Source organism: Meriones unguiculatus, chromosome 4 (genome assembly GCF_030254825.1).
Source record: "Meriones unguiculatus strain TT.TT164.6M chromosome 4, Bangor_MerUng_6.1, whole genome shotgun sequence".
NCBI classification, from domain to species: domain Eukaryota; kingdom Metazoa; phylum Chordata; class Mammalia; order Rodentia; family Muridae; genus Meriones; species Meriones unguiculatus.
Window position 1 is genome coordinate 27,458,443 of NC_083352.1, and position 13,351 is coordinate 27,471,793.

Consider the following 13,351-nt stretch of genomic DNA (forward strand, 5'->3'; position numbering starts at 1 on the left):
AGCTCCTGCCTTCTCTGCAACTTATCCAATTACACATTTCTTGGAGATCTGACTCAAGTCTATGATTTCCTTTCTAGGTCCCATAAACATGCATTACTGGGCATTGTACATATCCGGTGCTTAATTAATCATTAATACATATGAGATACTATGTACTATAATTCGTAGGTTTAAATTTTTAACCTGTTGACTTACTTGAATCATTAATATGTTTTGACACATAAAACTGAATGTCATGTTTATGAGTTTGGGGTGGGTTTAGAAATCTGAACAGCCAATGTTTTGTTTTATCTTGGTTTGTTCCTTTCCATCTTCTCTGCTACTTGCTAAATATTAAAGACAGCTTATTTCAGGCATTTAGGAAAGGCTGAAAACACACATATACAGACTCCCAAAATTGTCCTACGAGCAACTGTACAAAAATGATTTAGTGTCTTTCTTCTGTGTGACCTAAAAGCAAGCACATAGAACGCACTCTGTGATCGTGTTTGTATACGCCAGACTTTATGTGTAGCTGAGAACTCAGAAGGCCAGAACTGAGTGTTGAGTATAGGCAGCTGAGGTTTGCAGTGAAACATTAATTCCAGATATCTTTGCCAATGCTCATGAGGGTCTTTAGGGAGCTGAGACTTGACAAATCAGTTGCAGCTAAAAATAAGCTGAACTGTGACCTAGGCATCGAGGAAGCAAATGGCTTTCTGGAGACTGAAGTCACCCGGACAAAATAACTTCCTTGCGTATTCATTTGTACCCTAACTAGCCAGATGCCATTACTGAAGACATGCATGAGGAATGTCTTACAAATGTGTGTGCTGGAGAGGTTTTTGCTAATAGTGATGATTAATCTTCATGGTCAACATAATTGAATTAAGAGGTGCCTAGGGCATTGTGCTGGTTAGTTTTAACTGTCAACTCTATACTTAGAATTACCTGGGGAAAAAGTCTTAATGATGAAGATTTATTGAGATCACAGTGGTCTAAGGGCATGCCTGTGGGGTTTGTCCTGACTGTTCTTGCCCAGAAGCATTTCTTTGAATGGAAGCATAGAGAGGTATCCACTAGGTAGAAGATATGAATGGGAAATGATTGGGGCAACTGAGAACACTGAAATATGACTCTGTGCATAATGTTCTCAAACTCTCCTGTATAAGAGAAGCAACTTGAAGTCCATTCGGAAATGCAAATCAGGCACCTCATCCTTGGAGAGTCTAGTCAGAAGGTATTGGACAGGTGCCCTAGTGAGAGTTTTATTGCTGTGAAGAGACACCATGACTACAGCAACTCTTATAAAGAAAAACATTTAACAGAGGCTGGTTTCCTGTTTCAAATGTTTAGTCCATTATCGTCATGGTGGGAAACATGGCAGAGTGCAGGCAGTCATGGTGCTGGAGAAGGAGCTGAGAGTTCTACATCTTGATCTGCAGGCAGCAGCAGGAGACTGTACATTAGACCTAGCTTGAGCATATGAGACCTCCAAACCCACCTCCATAATGACATACTTCTTCCAACAAGGCCACACCTCCTAAAAGTGCCACTCCCTGCGGGTCAAACATTCAAACACATGAGCCCATTCCTATTCAAACTACCACAGGGAGATTTATGAGCACACATTCATCGGGCAGCCCTAGGTAGATGGTGCAAACCTGCCTTCCACTGCGGAGCCAAGAAAGAAGGGATAGAATGAAGTGATAGAGCCTGAGACTCTTGACTGGCTCCGCTCCATCATCATCTCCTGAACAACCCGTGCTTGAGGAGGTCGCAGCACATCTTATCAGGTTGGTGGAAGGAATTCTAAGAACTTGTTTATTGTAAAGCTGCACTGGCAATAAGGCAGAGCCTAAATTCCACGCTTCCCAAATTATCTCAACAAAGGAAGCAGAGTGTCCTCTTGATGATGTGGAATGGGGAGGGACACCAGCTGAGGTCTCAAAATAAATAGATCGTATCCCGGGCTCCATCAGGGAATTTCTTCCTGACATTTGCCTTGGTTGGATTTCCATGAATGCACAGCTGCTCAGGCCAGGGAAAACCGTTTCATACAGAGACAACAAAGAACCTTACATGTTAGAAAAGCTGCTGGATGGCTCTGTGACTCTTTTTATGTTTGTTTGGTTGGTTGGTTGTTGTTTTGTTTTGTTTTTCAAGACAGGGATTTTACTCTGTAGACCGGGCTGGCCTCAAACTCAGATATCCACCTGCCTCTGCCTCGCAAGTGGTGGAATTAAAGATATGTGCCACCATAAATGGAGAATCCCCCAAAAGCTTAGGGGACAGCTAACCTGGTATATATATGCAGCTGTGACACCAAAGAGAACATGTCTCAAACAAGATGGAAGTCAACAACTAACATTCAAGGTTGTCCTCTGACCACACACACTATGGCACATGAACACACACAGTACTAGTACACACATAGACAGACACACAAATATATACAAATCAAACACATGTGGTTGGAAGGCTGTGAGTGGGTATCACGGCACTGAGGGTCGTTTTCTTTCGACGGCACTTGGAAGAGAGATCTGGTGAGAGGGGTTGCGGGTTGAACACCTAGAAGAATGTCCAGACCTAAGATCCAACAGGTCAACTGTGGTATGTTTCATTTAGTATTTTTCTAGAACCCAAAGTTCCAGACAGTCTAGAACCTGAAGTTTGAAACAGTTTCTAGACTAATCCAGCAAAGAAGATGTCATGTAAGGGAATTGTTCTTCTGTGTGAATTGTGGAAATCCATAGAGCCTTTCAACTTTTCAAAGGGAAGGAAATGTATGAGTATCAAGCATTATTCTGATATTTAAATAAATGTACCAGAACTTTAATAATAAAATGACTGTTCACCTTGAAGACAATTACCTTGGAAGGTCCCAACGCTTTATGGATGCAAAGTTTCAAAATCGTTCTTAAGTCCTATTTTCTGAATTGTTTTTAAAGTCTGGTTGGAAGCCAGTGAATCAATCAATCTTATTTCAGCAGTATGTGTTGCCTTTTGAATGCTCATATTTCTTTTTGAAAAAGATATCTTAAAGTTCATCAGTTTCTGCCCATCCCAAATCCATCAGCACTTGTAACTAAAAGCTTTAAGTTAAAAGTTGAAATTTACATTTGCTCTTTATCTAATGGTAATAATACTATTTTTCATTTTCCAACTGTTTATACATTTTCAAAACTTCACTGAAAATCATAGCACTGTGTTTTAGTTGACTTGCTTTTGACAAGAAATAAAAAATGTTATTCTGACAATTCTACTTTCTTCAACAGTCTGACTCTGCCTCCAAAGGAAGCCTTTTCAAAAATAGAATTCAGGTTGTGAAGGAAGAATTTGCCACCACAAAAGAAAATCTCCCAGGCCTTGAGGACAATTTCAGACAGAATCTTCAAGGCTCCTTCTATTACTATTCAGAAAATGACAATAGCCGTAGGTCAAGCAAGAAAATTCTTCTAATGGCTTCATCTCTTAGCTATTAAATGTATGTATTGTTCTATAATACAGGTCATTGGAGAGTCAACTCCCTTTGTAGAGAGTATGACCACAAGTGACTAGCTTAGAAAAGAGATTTGGGTCTGGGTCTGGGTCTGGGTCTGAATCTCAGCCTGGTGCTATAGCTCAGTGGTGGCGCAACTGGCCAGTATGCCTAACAGCCTAAGTTCAGTCTTCAATATTTCCAGAAAAAAGAAAGGAAGGAAGGAAAGGAGGAAGGAAGGAAGAAAGGAAGGAAGGAAGGTAGGAAGGAAGGAAAGAAGGAAGGAAGAATGAGACTGAAGAAATTGGTAAAAAAAAAAAAAAGGTGTTTATATTTATATAACATGAATTCATAAGCAAGAATGAAACAAGTGTTATCTTCTACTCCCAATAAGGCCTGGCAAACATCAAGAAAGAGAGGGCAGAAAGAGTTTAAGAGCTAGAGGTCTAGGAGTTCTAAAGAAAAACAATGTATTCTGGACATGACAGGACCACTATACCCATGAACCTATAACAGACTTATATGCACAAGACTTAAACAAGAACAAGCCAGTCACCATTCTAGCATGGAAGGCATAGAGGTTCAAGAGCCCTCATCGTTAGCTAAAGAGCTATTGACAGTTGATGGGTTCTTGGAGAGAGAGAGTCGGGTTTTCTTTAAAAATATGGCCCCTGCCTGTTAGGTTGACAATACTCATGTGAATAACCCCATACCCATGAGCAGATGGACAGCAAAAATTGGAATTTATAAGCTATATAAGAAGAAAGAAAGGTAAAGGGTAGGTATTAAATTGGGAAGGCATTGGGGTAAGGGTGTGTATAGGAGGAGTTATATAGAGAAGTAAAGATGATCTAAATATATTGTATACTCAAAGAATTAATAACAGTGTATTTTTAAAAATTAATAAAAATACATTTTAAAACACAGATCAAAGACTTTTTAAATCAGAGCTTTTAATGTAAGATCCGAAACTCTGAATGTGTGAGAGAAAGACAAGATAAAAGAAAAAGACATGGACTTTCTGAAAATGGCCTCAACGGCACAGGAGTAACTCCACGAACTTACAAACAAGATGGCATGAAGCAAAAAAGGCCCTGCACAGCAAAGGAAACCATCAGCAGAAGAGAATCCTGTGGAATAGAAGCAAATCTTTACCAACTATATGTCGCACGTGGGTTTACCATCTTGAATACGTACAGAACTGCAAAGATTGAATATCAAATTTTTAATATATAGTTCTCAAAAGAACACATCTAATTATCTAATAAAATGTGTGTGTATGTGTGTGTGTGTGTGTTTGAAAGTTCACACACACGACACACATTTGCAGATCCTAAGACTACTTGCAAAAGCCCCTTTGTTTTTCTCTTTCCATTGTGTGGATCCCCAGAAACGGAGTTTATGCCATTGAGTTTGGTAGCTGTCAGTTTAACCATGGAGCCATCTTACCAGCTAGCCCATGCTGAGACAACTTTAGAAATGGCTGAGTCCAACCACTTCCAAACCAATAAAAAGAATTTGAGTAATCAAAGAGAAAGAGTTTGCAATTATCCTCTACCATTAGTGCAGCTTGGATGTTCATTTCTGCTCACCAAAATCATGACTGAAATCACTGAAACTTAAGTGAGAATGGGTGATCATGGGAAATCACCCGCCTCATGGGTGGGGCATGAATATGATAGTCAATGGGAAAAAAAACAACAACAAAAAACAAACAAACAAACAATAAAACAAACTACCCAGTCCTAAGAAAATATGATGATGGTGGTGGTGGCACTAGTGGTGGTTCTAGTGGTGGTGCTGGTGGTGACGGTGGTGGTGATGGTGGTGGAGGTGATGGTGTTGGTGATGGTGGTAGAGGTGTTGGTAGTGGTGCTGGTGGTGACAGTGGTGGTGACGGTGGTGGTGATGGTGATGGTGATACGATGACAATGCCAAATGGTGGTAGCGGTGGTGAACTGCCCCTTTTTATCCCCTTCTCCTAACTGGTTCCACTGAAGCACACAGCACAACTTCCTGAAGTTCCTTATTACCTCAGAAGAGAGACTACACAGGATGAGCAACTTACATTTTGGAAGTACGGATGAAGAGAGATCACTTATCGCTTAAGTAGTCCTATTCCCGCCGTGGTGAATCCGAGCTGTGTGAGCATTAACTCCCAGACACGGCACTCCAGCCATATAAATTGTATTTCAGGACTCACTTATTTTTGTTTTTCTTTCTTGTTTTTCTTTCTTGAATTTCATGAAAACATACACTTAGGTCTATTACGAGTTCCTCTTGAAACACCATTTTCATCAACAAGATTGACATGATCTTTCTAGAAGTCAATCATATTTTTTGTTTTGTTTTGGGTGCTGGGACTTGAATTGGGGCACGCACTCTACCACTCTACACTGAGCTATATTCCTAGCCCAGATATTTTTATTTTTTGTTTTTTAAAAGAGTGAACTGCAGGGCTGTTCTGTAATCAGAATCCGTGGAATGAGGTTCAAATGTCAGCTCTCCCGAAGTCCTACTGTGTGCAGTTAAGCAGAGTGAAATGGCAGGCAACAGTTTTCTCTGTTGTGAGGGCTGTAATCAACACATCACAGTCTGTCACGGGACAGACTGAATCTGGCACTGTTGGCAAGCATAAGACCCAGGGGTTCCCATAGTAGCCATTAGCCTATCCTTCCCTTTTCAACAAGTAAACGGTGTCCACTTCCTTTGAGCCAGACTCATAGCTGGGCACTCAAGAGGTACACAGACAGACTGCAAGGGACAGAGTTCTGCCAGCCAAACAGCTGGGCAGAGTCCTGTGGGTTTGTTGAGGGATTAATTCTTGGCCATGTTGTAAGTTGAGTCTGCCCAGTGGCTAAGCGTTTGTTGTCTGAGCGTGCCAAGGATCAGAGCGTCTTACTCCCACCCAGAGTTCACAGACCCACTTCATGTCTTTGTGTGAAGACCAAGGCCTGTGATACCAAATAAAGAAAGAGAACACATTCTCCCTTGTGCTAAGTTGAGAAAGCAAACAGGAGCTGGTGTCCTCCTCTTCCTGCATGGTGTGCTGTTGTGCTTTACCTTGAGAACAATGGAAAGGAGCGGAAGCCACACAGCCACACTGGTGAGAAAATGCTGCTCAGGGGAGGTCAAACCTGTTTTAAGCACTTTATGAAGGGCACGGTGCCCCATAAATGCTTAGTAAGCCTCCACTTACCTCTACTAGTTTATTGAAATTGCAGAGTTTTCTTAGAATAGAATAGCGTAGCTCCTCCACCTGCAGAGAAGAGCTCTAAAATAAGAGCACGTGTGTGCACGTGCCTGCACACACAGGACCAGGACAAAGGGAAATGCATGGCTCCCGTGAGCTTCCATCGGTTTAAGAACATTTGTAATGTGTTCTGGTTTTAGATATAATTTCTTCTTCTTTTTGGTGAGTAATGTATTTGTTTCTGATGATCAATATCATGATTTTCAGGGTAGAAAATATATAGAAGAGTGTCAAGGAGCTACAGAACTTTAAATGTGTCTCTGAAATTCCCAAACTACACTGACCTTCACCTGAAACTCTCTGAGGCCTTTTTACTCCTGAGATGAGTGTACGCATGAGCCCTTCCTAACTCAGTAGCTGGAATGTACCCCCACAGGAAGCTTTATCCCTGACCTCCCAGCTATTCTGGGCTTTCTCAAGGTGACACAATGTATGTTCTCAAGGACAAGCCTGAGTTTGAGTGTTTGTTTATTTCTTTATTTCCATTCCTATCAACACTTAGAAGAGTGTGTGTTTCCTGTCTCCTCCCCCAGGAGGGGCTCAGTCACTTCAGCACCTGGTAGCACATCCAAACTCAGTTCATAAGATGTCTGACATAAGAACCTTGCTCAGAAGACCTGGCCGCAGCTAAGTACTCTCAGGCTCAGATCTAACTTTTGCAGGGACCTTAAAGGGCCTTCATTCATATCACAAGCCAAAGTGCCACTCAGTTTCTCAAAGAAGGAGACTGCCTTTCTCTAGCCAGTTCAAACCCCTACCCGTTCCTCTTCTGAGAAAATCAATAATCTTTTTCTCTAGGTATGTGTACACAGGCCCCCAGAATTTGGTCATGCCCATCACAGAAGTCAGGAGAATATCCCGATGGTTGGCATAGCCTTCTTCAATCCTGATTCCTATGGGCCTTAGCAGCAGTGTGGGTGGCAAGGGTTCAAGGGGCCATTCCCTTTCTCATTCCCTCCTCTAATCTGCAGGGAGTTTAAAGAACTCCTTGCTATGTCCTTTCTCCCTCCACATATTCCCAGTCTTTCAAAGTAACTGGACAGCAAAACACACACACACAGCACCTACGAACAAAAACAACTTCCAGGAAGCTTTTAGGGGTATTGTTTCTCTATCTCAACTGATACAGCTCTCTAACTAATCAGCATTGCCACATACCCTCTCTGGCTTCCAAGTTCCCTACAAGCAGAGGACAGTTGTTTGGCTTCCAGTTAATGTGCTAAAAGGTCCTACCCAGCAGCTCCTCTTACTACAAGGGGAGGCTCCCCCGCCCCCATCCATATTACCTATTTCCTCAACACATCAAAAGATCCAGCCCTCTGCCCACAGAGCACCCGAGTCCATAAGTGCCGACCTTCAGTAAGCATTTCTTGGAGCTTCTCAGCTCGACACTGCAATCTCAGAATAGTGTTCTCATCTAGTCTTCAGTCACACCTTCTGTTATAGTATCTATAGAAACAGATGGTTCTCATCCAAGGTTTCTTACACCACCACTGCAGATGTGGCTATCCCGGGAGTTAGGTAAGGTGAAGAAAGCATCGATGTCCACAAGGAAGATCACTTCTTCGTTTGCCAATGGTGGCCAGCCCACTGCCTCAACTCCACTCCTGAAGAGCAAGAAACAACCGCCTTTCCCTTCATTGTTGTCATAATTTTGTATCGTGCAATTTCATTAGTGGTTTAGATTATGTGGTTGGTGCAGCAAATACAGTCGATGGAAAAGCAAAATCATAGGTCACCTGCGAGGGTAGAGAAGCATAATTGTTGTTTTCAGCATTCCCAGACTGACAACTGGGATTCTAATTTAGATTGTGCTGGTGGAATATATATTAGACAAAAGCTACAGAGTCTTTGGCAATTATTATTCTTCCCTGAAATTTAAATTGCTTTTTAAAAAAAACCCTAAAAGCCTTATGTAAATAGATTGGTTTTGCAGGCTCCGAAACCAGTGAGAGAGGTTACATATGCCTAAGGATTCGGGGAATTTCAGAGAGGTGGCTGTGATTACCACAATTCAGTTTCTTTCCCTGGTGCTTTTTAAAATGCAGAAGCCAAGTCCATACGAAGCATCTGAACACTGTGACAGAAAGAGTCCTACCCACCAACTGATACTCTCACAGAGCCCAACATAAGAGAGACACTTGGGAAATGCTAGTTGAAGTAATAGATGTCCATGGATTATCCGTTTGACTGGCTGTTGAGTGATTTAAAACATTGTTTTCCTATTAGAATAATTCCTTTCAAAGAATCAGTGTAAATGACTACATTTTAAAGACTATTTAATCATCCAGACAAAGGAGTTTCTGGATACAGTCCTAAAAGCATGAACAACAAAAGCAAGAATTGCCATATGAGATGAAATAAAACCAAAAGGCTTTTGGGAATTAAAAAAAAAAAAAACAAAACTTGACAGGATGGAAAGAAAACCTACAAAATGGAAAAAAATATCTCTGAACCATTCAGCCAACATGGAATTATGCTGAAGAGACAGGGAGGAACTCTAGTCCTGTCATGGTTTAAATATGAGGTGTCCGCCTCAAAACACTCATGACTTGAATGCTTGGTCCTCAAGTGGTGGAACCAGCCATTGAGAATAACTGGACTGCGGGAGTTCTGACCTATTCTACTAAAGGAATAATGATTTAATGGAACTATAGGGAGGTAGTGGGAGATTTTGAAGCAGGTCACTTGAGTATCTTTGTCTTTGGGGGCTATATCTTATTTTAGCATAAGCTAGTTTCCTCTCCCTTTTCCTTTTCCTCTCCCTCCCCTCTCTCATTCCTTGTCACCACAAATCGAGCAGCTCTGTTCTGCCACACTCTCCCATGAGTGAGGTAGAACCTCACCATGATCTGGAAACCATGAAGTCATGTGACCACGGGCCTACACTTTCAAAGATCTGTGGCTTAGAATTTCCTCTCAGGTGTCTGTCAAAGTGACAAACCATATCGCCAAACTAATACAAACTCAAAGGTCTCAACAATAAATAAATAAATAAATAAATAAATAAATAAATAAATTCTTGAAAATGGACAATGACTTTAGTAGACATTTCTCAAGATATCAATGGCCAATGTTGAATAGAAACAGAACATTCAACTTGATTAATCATTGGGGGAATGCAGATCAAATCTACAGTGAGATCCCATCTTACCTCAGTGAGAATGGTGACAATAACACAATTTTTAAGCCCCGGATAACAAATACTAGCGTGGATGTGGGGATAAGGGAACTCTCAGACAGTGGTGGTGGGAATGCAAATTAGCATAGACACTATGAAAAATAGAAAAACAGTTCCTCAGAAAATCATAACTACTCCATGACCCAGCAATCTCACTGTGGTGAATATGCAAAAGGATGAAATAATTTTGCCAAACAGTTGCTCTCCCATATGTACTGTATCCATAATAGCTGAAATGTGGAGTTCAGCTCGGGTGTTCATTAATGGATGTGAACTAATGAAAGGTGGGGCATATTCCAATGGAATACTATTCAGATAACAAGAAGATAAATTCAGTCATCCGTGGCAACATGGATGAGAGCAGAGGGGTATGTTGTATGATATGAGTCAGGTACAGAAAGACATACATGTTCTCACTTACATGTAAAAGATTTAAAAAAAAAACTGGTCTCAAAAGTGGGGAATAGAAAAGTGGTTATGGGAGCTTGGGAAGGGCATGTGAGAGGGAGGGGACCAACGGAGGGAGGGGAAGAGAGAGAGAGAAGAATGAGTTTAAAGGAATGGCTTGATAGAAGTAGCTATAGGATAGCTGTGATTGTCAAAATTTTTATTTAAGCCAGGGTCTCCTGTAGCCCAGGCTGGCTTTAAACTATATTTAGCTGAGGGTGACCTTGAACCTTTGATTCTCCTACTTCTACCTCCTAGGTACTAGAGTTACCAGTGTGTTGGCCATAGGGCTAAGTCTGTGCAGTACTGGAAATGAAACTGATAGCTTTGACCATGCTAGACAAGTTCTCTATCAACTGATCTACAACCCTAATCCCTGGTTGACAACAATTAATTACATACTTCAAAGCACCTACCAGAAGGGCCTTCAAATGTTGCCAACGTGAAGTAACAATAAATACCTAAAGTGATTGGCATAACAATTGCTCTGATCTGTCACTGTACATTGAACATTGACATGTACTGAAATGTCTCACTGTTCATGATCAATTCCTGTATGTCCTAGAGCCCTGCTCAGATGTAGGCCATTGGCAGCTCAGTCTCCATGTGAGTACCCTAGTAAGGGGAGCAGGGGCTGTCTCTGACGTGGACTCAGTGGCTGGCTCTTTCCAGTCCTGATGAGACCTGATAGGCTAGGATCAGTAGGAGAGGAAGACCTTCCTTATCAGTGGACTAGGGTTAGGGAATAGGGGGAGAAGAAGGAAGAAGGGAGGAGATGAGGGAAGGAGCTACAGCCAGGATACAAAGCGAATTAATTGTAACAAATAATCAATTAAAAAATTCTTAAATATATATCAATCATTTAGGTCAGTGGAGAATCCGGGGATAGAATGCAGAAAGTGGCCAAAGGATCTCAGTGTATTGGATGAAGCAAACTCCCTGGAGGGAGCAGGGTGAGGTGCAGCCCTGAGCTCCTTGGGAAGTGAGCACAGCCTACAAGAACACCAAGAAACTGTGCCCAAGCACCGTGCTTTGGCTGACACAGCAGCATCCCAGCATCCCATGGTGGTAGTGGTGGTGGGGTAACAGCCAGCAGTACACATGCTGCTGTATATGTAAACTCTTGAAGTGAACAAGCAAGTGGCTGGTAAATGGCAGGGTCCTTCCCTCCCTTGGAATGGAAGTTGACAGATAAGGCTCCATGAATTCCCGCACTTAAATTGGACCACTCAGTATGATCTTCAGCTTATCATAGCTACAAGTGCATCTGAATGTATTTTGCTTACATACAGACTATTTATAGATGCACTTCCCTGCATTCCTTGCACTGCCAACTAACAGGGACTATGATAAATGGCAGGTCACAAACCGAGTGCTCAGATTTTGCTTCTCAGTGACACCTTCCAATTCACCAATAGGAGAAAAGAGGGTTCATGGAAAGGCTAATTATTGACCTGCAGTCAGAAAATACAGAAGAAGGGACCTTCATCTCATAATGCCGCAAGTAAGATTGTACTTCTAAAACCTACAAAACAGAGTAGGGAAATGGCTCCGTGAGTACAGTGCTTTTGGTGTAAGAGGGAGGATCAGAGTTGCATTCCCAGAACACATCTGCATAGGCTGGCCATGGTGATTTGTGCTTGTAAACCCAGCACTCGGAAGGTGGAGCCAGGAGGGTTTCTGGAGCTTGCTGATCCAGCCTAGCCTAGTCGGTAATCCTCAAGCCAATGAGAGACCATGTCTCAAAAAAAAAAAAAAAAAAGTGGGTAGCTGCTGAAGATTGATACCCTAGGCTGGCTCCACACACTCATGCACACACATACACACTGACCTTCCACATCCATGTACTCCACACACATGGATATACCTGGACACGTGCACAATTAAAGGTTATACCAAAGAGAGGCAGGCAGAAGGATGCTCAAAGTAACAGTTTGAGTAACAAAGTAGAATTAGCTTATGGCCTAGTAAAATAAGAGTCTATGTCAAAATAAAATATGGAGTAAAACTGGCTCCAGATCCCATTCCAGGCACTATGTACCACCTAACCATGACGTACGTGTTCTTATGCCTCTTCTTCATTGATGACTTTGACGGTTTTGAAGAAGAGGAGTCATCGTCTGTTTTCTAGAATGGAATTCACCCCACCCCCCTTTCTCTTGACTCCACATGGGTTTCAGTTCATGAGTACACGGGTGTGGAAGGTCAGTGTGTATGAGTGTGCCTGCGTGTGGAGCCAGCCTAGGGTATCAGTCTTCAGCAGCTACCCACTTTTTTTTTTGAGACATGGTCTCTCATTGGCTCGAGGATGGCTGATCAGGGTAGGCTGAGCCAGCAAGCTCCAAGAACACAAAGTAAGGGGAAATAGATAAGGAAGAGATATCTTTGCATGAAAATATTAAAATACTTAAAGTGCATAATCTCCTGATGGAGGTGAGCACAACCTTCTACTTCCTGAGTATGGGTTGTTCAGAGTGACATCCTCCAAGAGTGCATGTGGAAAGAAGAGAGAAAAAAATGACTGCCGCTTTAGCAAACACAACACTCCCTCAGCTTGAGGGAGGGCCAACGGCGATTAGGCAGAATGACAACCGATCCAGCGGGTGCAGCGCAAGCAGACTCCCACTTGCTCTGTGTCCTTCCTCCTCAAGCCTGAAACCCATGTGGGGTCATGATAAAGAAGGGGGACTATGCCACTTGAGGTACGGTCTACAAAACAGGTGGTGCTTCCTCGTCCTCAAAACTATCAAAATCATCAACCAAGAAAGGGCCTAAGAATACCTGATAATTGCATGTTACAGGGTGCCTGGAATGCGAGCCAAAGCCCGAGTAAAGGCGGAAAAACAATTTCCTAAGAACTAAGGAAGTAAGCTGGGTGTGGTGGCACGTACCTTTAACCCCAGTACTTGGGAGACAGAAGCAGACAGATCTCTGTTAGTTCAAGGCCAGCTTAGTCTGAAATGGGAGTCCAAGACAGCCAGAGCTTATTACACAGAGAAACCCTGTCTTG